Below are 7,144 nucleotides of genomic sequence, written 5' to 3'. Positions count from 1 at the left end.
TGCAAGATCGAATCCCTGAGGTGATAAGGTACAAATCTGTCATTCTGCCTCTGAACAAGGCAGTTAACCCACTGATCCTAGGCTGTCATTGAAAATAAGATTTTGTTCTTAACTGACTTGCCTAGTTAAATAAAGGTAAAACATGAATAGTGCAAATTAATTGTAGAACCCAGATCAAGAATACAAAACATTAAGAACTAGAGTGTGCAAAGCTGTCATCAAGCCAACAGTGGTTATGAGTAATCTCAAATATATTTTGATTAGAATAACACTTTTTTTTTGTTTACTACATACTTTACTATATGTGTTATTTCATAGTTTTGATGTCTTCACTATTATTCTACAATGTAGAAAATACCCAAAAATAAAGAAAAACCCTGGAATGAGTAGGTGTGTCCAAACTTTTGACTGGTACAGCAGGTAAAATTTGAGTATCATGTAGTAGCCTAAACCTATCGATGTTACATTGAGCTGGGTGGAAAGAAATTGTCCTCCCTAATCTTAAACGGCACTGACAGATTCTATGACTTTGTGGCTGTACCAACTAGTGACCACTCTGCAGAGCTGCTTCCAGTACATGAGTCATCTCAATAAATGCCAACCTGCTCCACATGCACACCAGAGTTGTTGTTTTTTTCTTCTTTGGGCCCCATTCAGGCTTGAGATGAATTGACAACATGGACTTAAGTAAAATGTTGACTTAAGTCCATTTTTAGTCTACTTATCCCAAGTCTGAATCGGGCCCTTTGTGCACACAATAAGGTGAAACATCATTTTTGGGGACCCATTTTGGCTCGTGATTGCTAGCCCCCCCAAAAAACTTCTGTTATATCACTTTAATAGCCCAACCTTTTTTTGTTGCTTCCACCACAGAGCTGCCCTGATATCTGTCATTAATAAGTTCTGTCATCGATAACCAAGTTTGACATTTAAAACACTGATTGCATTTAGAATGCACTGCTGTTAGACTCTACCGGAACTGACCGGCAAAATATGTGCATGCGTAATCATACTTGTTCGAGTTTATCTGTTTATTTGTTAAAATGTGAAATGATGCCTGTCCAATATAAGAGAATGGAAGTTAATCCTTTCGAGTAGCTAATTGGTTGAAACCATATTAATCTGGGACATGCCTCGCATATGAGCAGAGCACTCCCAAAATGTTCTCCCAAAATGTGTCAGGAAATTATCGGGAGGCTGTAGAGTACTCAGGAAAGTGCTTACACTTTGCAGGCTGTAACAAAAAGTTTCCGCCCTGAGTCTATTCAGATTCCCTGTGATTGGAGAAATGTTCATCGGGACCCCGCAGACAGGGTATAAATAGTATAGTCTGGTCAGTGGCCATCCATTTTTTGGGGCTTGACGACCGAAGTTATAACTGAAGTCCTTGCTGTTCTGTGCCTGTTCATACAGTATATCACAAAAGTGAGTACACCCCTCACATTTTTGTAAATATTTGAGTATATCTTTTCATGTGACAACACTGAAGTAGTGAGTGTACAGCATGTATAACAGTGTAAATTTGCTGTCCCCTCAAAATAACTCAACACACAGCCATTAATGTCTAAACCGCTGGCCACATAAGTGAGTACACCCCTAAGTACACCCCTCCCCCATCTCTGAGGCTGTTGCTAAACTTCTTGGTGGCTGGGAAGGGAAGGGGGAAAGCTGTTTGTAGGATAAATAGAAGCAAAGAGGTGGTGAAACACAGGACTTCCCTAGCCCCTTCTGCCTTTGCTGGAGATTCATGTTCTTCACGTCCGTATAGTGTTTTGGTAAATGTAAAATCTTATCTAATTCTCTAATCCACAAATTGTCATCCAAGCCTTTCTCTGAGACAAGGAGCTCTGCTTGACTGAGTTTTGGTTTGTGTTGACAGTCCGAACATTGGCGAATTTAGCTACTCTTCTAATCCCTATGCAATCCTGAAGGTTGCAATCCTTTGTGATGGGCCTATTGATCTAAAGGATGTTCCCCCAGAAGTAGCATGCTCTGTTGGCTCACTTTCACTGCATCCACCACAACTGGGTTACACTCTAAGAAGCGGCAGAAGTAGGCCTTAACATGGTTCTTCGTGAACTCTGTGTTCTCAAAGAGCCAGAAGAACAGCCGCAGGTCCTCCTCCTTGGGCTTCATGATGTGCAGCAGCCGATAGTACAAAACAAACAGCTGTCCCGTCCCTTCAAACAATCCCTTCCGCAATGGATTCACAATGGACAGGTCATTGTTTGGGCTCCCACCAATGAGCAGATCAAACCTACACCATTTCTGCATGTGTGCTTTGGTGATCAGTCGCATGTCTGCCACATTAATCATTTTACCGTCATGGTTGATCATGGAGACTGCGATGGACTGCTCACAAATCTCTGAGGCCATGTATTTCTCTACCTTGAAACACAGCTAAATAATTAGTAGGAATCAATTTTGCTGTCATTATGTCTTCAAATTTACTTTAAACAGATGGCAATTTTGCCATCGCAGGCAAAGTTTGTCAAAAATGCCTACCAATGCTAGCTAAAATCTGGTATATACAGTGCCTTGCGAAAGTATTCGGCCCCCTTGAACTTTGCGACCTTTTGCCACATTTCAGGTTTCAAACATAAAGATATAAAACTGTATTTTTTTGTGAAGAATCAACAACAAGTGGGACACAATCATGAAGTGGAACGACATTTATTGGATATTTCAAACTTTTTTAACAAATCAAAAACTGAAAAATTGGGCGTGCATAAATTATTCAGCCCCTTTACTTTCAGTGCAGCAAACTCTTTCCAGAAGTTCAGTGAGGATCTCTGAATGATCCAATGTTGACCTAAATGACTAATGATGATAAATACAATCCACCTGTGTGTAATCAAGTCTCCGTATAAATGCACCTGCACTGTGATAGTCTCAGAGGTCCGTTAAAAGCGCAGCGAGCATCATGAAGAAAAAGGAACACACCAGGCAGGTCCGAGATACTGTTGTGAAGTTTAAAGCCGGATTTGGATACAAAAAGATTTCCCAAGCTTTAAACATCCCAAGGAGCACTGTGCAAGCGATAATATTGAAATGGAAGGAGTATCAGACCACTGCAAATCTACCAAGACCTGGCCGTCCCTCTAAACTTTCAGCTCATACAAGGAGAAGACTGATCAGAGATGCAGCCAAGAGGCCCATGATCACTCTGGATGAACTGCAGAGATCTACAGCTGAGGTGGGAGACTCTGTCCATAGGACAACAATCAGTCGTATATTGCACAAATCTGGCCTTTATGGAAGAGTGGCAAGAAGAAAGCCATTTCTTAAAGATATCCATAAAAAGTGTTGTTTAAAGTTTGCCACAAGCCACCTGGGAGACACACCAAACATGTGGAAGAAGGTGCTCTGGTCAGATGAAACCAAAATTGAACTTTTTGGCAACAATGCAAAACGTTATGTTTGGCGTAAAAGCAACACAGCTGAACACACCATCCCCACTGTCAAACATGGTGGTGGCAGCATCATGGTTTGGGCCTGCTTTTCTTCAGCAGGGACAGGGAAGATGGTTAAAATTGATGGGAAGATGGATGGAGCCAAATACAGGACCATTCTGGAAGAAAACCTGATGGAGTCTGCAAAAGACCTGAGACTGGGACGGAGATTTGTCTTCCAACAAGACAATGATCCAAAACATAAAGCAAAATCTACAATGGAATGGTTCAAAAATAAACATATCCAGGTGTTAGAATGGCCAAGTCAAAGTCCAGACCTGAATCCAATCGAGAATCTGTGGAAAGAACTGAAAACTGCTGTTCACAAATGCTCTCCATCCAACCTCACTGAGCTCGAGCTGTTTTGCAAGGAGGAATGGGAAAAAAATTCAGTCTCTCGATGTGCAAAACTGATAGAGACATACCCCAAGCGACTTACAGCTGTAATCTCAGCAAAAGGTGGGGCTACAAAGTATTCACTTAAGGGGGCTGAATAATTTTGCACGCCCAATTTTTCAGTTTTTGATTTGTTAAAAAAGTTTGAAATATCCAATAAATGTCGTTCCACTTCATGATTGTGTCCCACTTGTTGTTGATTCTTCACAAAAAAATACAGTTTTATATCTTTATGTTTGAAGCCTGAAATGTGGCAAAAGGTCGCAAAGTTCAAGGGGGCCGAATACTTTCGCAAGGCACTGTATATATATGCTGATTTCAAAGCTGATTTCCACCTAAACTTTATTCATTCACTTAATCAGTCTCTCTCTCACGTCTCTCCCAAAGATTATCTATTGCCTCAGCAAAATTTACTCTGGGCTGCCTCCCTCTTGCCTCGTGAATGATGTCATTACTGGCTGAAGAGAGAGAGCGCAGACTTTTATAAACTAAGCTACTTCAAGGCAAATGTTGTTGTTCAGTACAATAAATGTCCCAAATGGAAGGGAAATACATTGTTTGTCATCTGTAGCCCCATGAAGTCACCTAAAACAAGCTCAATAACTAAATGAATGCACACACTCCTATTGAATATGCATTCACCTCTATTTTCAAGCCAATACAATGCACTTTAGAATACATTTTCATCAGCGCCAATTGAAAATATATTGAATGGATCAATCAAGGTACTGAAAGCGCATACAGTGGGCAACATCATCAACATTCCACCCACAAGCCTCTCAAAAACCTTTGATTTGGAAGCGAGAGGCACCTTTTCGTAAATTGGAAGACATACATTCCTAGCATGTGAGAGACATTATTTGCTGGCCTCATAAATGCTAGACAGCTAACTAATATTTAGAAGAAAATAAATCTGTTATGTTAGAGTTATATGAATGGTTATATTAACCCGTTTGCATGCCAATAGCTTTGCTAGCTAGCTTGCTGGCTAGGTGCAGTAGTTTTCTGGTTAGTGACATAAATTGTGTTGCCAAACTTTTCCTTGCTTACTGGCATTTGAATATAGTATAGGAATAGGCCATATGGACACAGTAGTAGTAGTCAAGAGGTAGATTTCTTATTACATTTTTATAATAGCCTTATTTTACCAGGTAAGATACACTGAAGTGTTCAGAGTTCTATGATCAGAATAAAATAACTGTATTAACTGTCAGTTCACTAGGTAAAGGGGTGCGGTTGTCCGAAGGATGATGAAGAGCGGGTGCTCTTGGTGGAGGGGCGTGATCGTCCGTAAGAATATGAAGAGTGGAAGTCTCTTGGTAGAAGGGCGTGGTTGTCCGTAGGACGATGAAGAGCAGGCGCTTTGGTGGAGTGGTGTAGTTTATGAAAAGCGTGGTGCTCTTGGTGGAGGACATGGTTGTTAGTAGGACAACAAATAGTGGGTGCTCATTGGTGGAGGGATGTGATTGTCTGAAGTTCTGAAGGAGAGGGCTGCTCTTGATGTTGGATTGGCACAGTGATTCAGGTCATGGTGGAGTGACAGGATCAGGTGGAGAATGGGACTCTGGGTGTTTGGTGAAGGAGTCCTATTTGAGGCAACTGATTGTACAGTGCAGACCCCAAAAAGTCAGGACTACCGGATGATAATTCCGGAACAGAGTGTAGTGTGGGCTTGAAGGAGATCTTGTGGGTTTGATCAGATGTAGCTGTGGTAAGCCTGGCAGGACAAGCGGCCTGGGAGATTATCTGAGTGATCAGGCAGCTATTGGTGGATTTGGTGAGGGTGTCGTGAAGATGAAGATGGAACCATTGGCAGTAGGTTACGTGACCAGTTTCTGTGATGATGAGGGGCTGCATTCTGTGATAGCTGGAGGTTGATGAGGAAGTTAGAGGTTCGTAGAGGCTGATGAAGGATGGGAGGCGATACAGAAAGACCGGGTGGATTTGGCGAGCTGCTCTTGATTCATTTGAAGGTGAAGATATGGGAGTCTTGAGATTGGATGATGTTGTCAAAGATGCCAGGGTGACGGGCAGAATCGAATGAGTTGGAAGTGGTGATAATTCGGTATCAGTTGAAGTTTGGTAGGAAGCGATTCTGTAGAGATAGAGAACCAGCATTAGCAATGAAACTCCCTGGAAGGAAGAAACTTTTAAGTAACTAGACTCAATAAGGGTGATGCCAGATAGCTTGCCTTGGCAAGAAAAACTCCCTAGAAGGGAGAAACCTATTAAAGAAGTAAATGTGACAGGGGAGAACATGGAGTCAGTATGTCCATGGAAAACTCCCTAGAAGGGAGAAACCTTGTGAGGAACTATATGCGGCGGGGAGAACCTAGAGTCAGTATGACCAAGGAAAACTACCTGGAAGGAAGAAAGCTTGTGAGGAACAGGACTTGAAGGAGGAATTCTGGAGAGACAGCATGACAAGTAAAAACTCGCTGTAAGGAAGAAACCTTTAGACACACTTCGATTGACCGGGGAACCCATTCTTCTTCAGCTGGTGAGTTTGAACACATAGACGATATAGGCTAGATGGTTCCTTGAAGGTGACTTGAGTTGTATTTCGTTGGGTGGAGTAAGGTGGCATGGAGACTTTTGATCAATAACGTGGATGTTCAGTATGTAGAACATTTAGGTTGCTTGTGAACCAGGCAAAGGCGTAAGATTGCTGGGAGACTGATACAGTAGACCGGTGCTCATGTGGTGGAGGTAGGTAGGGATCCGGGAGGTATTGTTGCTGAAGATCAAAAATCCGTACCCCAAAAATCCGTACTGTCGGTATGAGGCCGTCCGAAGGCTGAGGGATGGTGGTGGTGGAATGGAGAGACACGTCGTCGCTCATTTTATGTGAACTGGGTCAACAGGGTTCAATGAATAATGAGGAAGAGTTTGGGAGGTGGACGAGACGGTGTCGAAGGCGGGTCGAAGTCTGATGAGGCCGGGTCGAAGGCTGGACCGAAGACTCACGTGGCCAGGTCAAAGGCTCTTGCGGATGAGTCCTGGACGATCTGTCGGTGGAGCACAGGTGATGGGGGTGAAGAGGGATGGAATTGTGGCCTGCGGGCTTTAGGACAAGATGCCTGTTACCACCACGCCAGCAAGTGGGACAGTGGCTGAAGAGGCAGCACGAACGGACCTCGGGGCCAGCAGGGGGAGAAGAGCCGGATGAGGCAGCAGGAAAGGACCTCCGGGCCAGCAGAGGGAGCACCGCCAGAAGACTGTGTCGAGGAGGGAGACAGGGGATATGGGAAGAGTATTTGTGTTCAGATAAAAAGAGGGAGAGAGTGGCCTTCCGG

The 7,144-nt window shown here is 43.2% G+C and overlaps 1 pseudogene; it reads right to left on the bottom strand.

Annotated features, from left to right (window-relative positions):
- Window positions 1-1,596: 1,596 nt before the first annotated feature.
- On the bottom strand, window positions 1,597-5,263 carry LOC139366838 (DNA (cytosine-5)-methyltransferase 3C-like; annotated as a pseudogene).
- Window positions 5,264-7,144: the final 1,881 nt, after the last annotated feature.

This window comes from Oncorhynchus clarkii, chromosome 15, assembly GCF_045791955.1.
Source record: "Oncorhynchus clarkii lewisi isolate Uvic-CL-2024 chromosome 15, UVic_Ocla_1.0, whole genome shotgun sequence".
NCBI lineage: Eukaryota > Metazoa > Chordata > Actinopteri > Salmoniformes > Salmonidae > Oncorhynchus > Oncorhynchus clarkii.
Note: the sequence above shows the minus strand (reverse complement) of the source record. Positions and strands in the feature narration are given on the sequence as shown.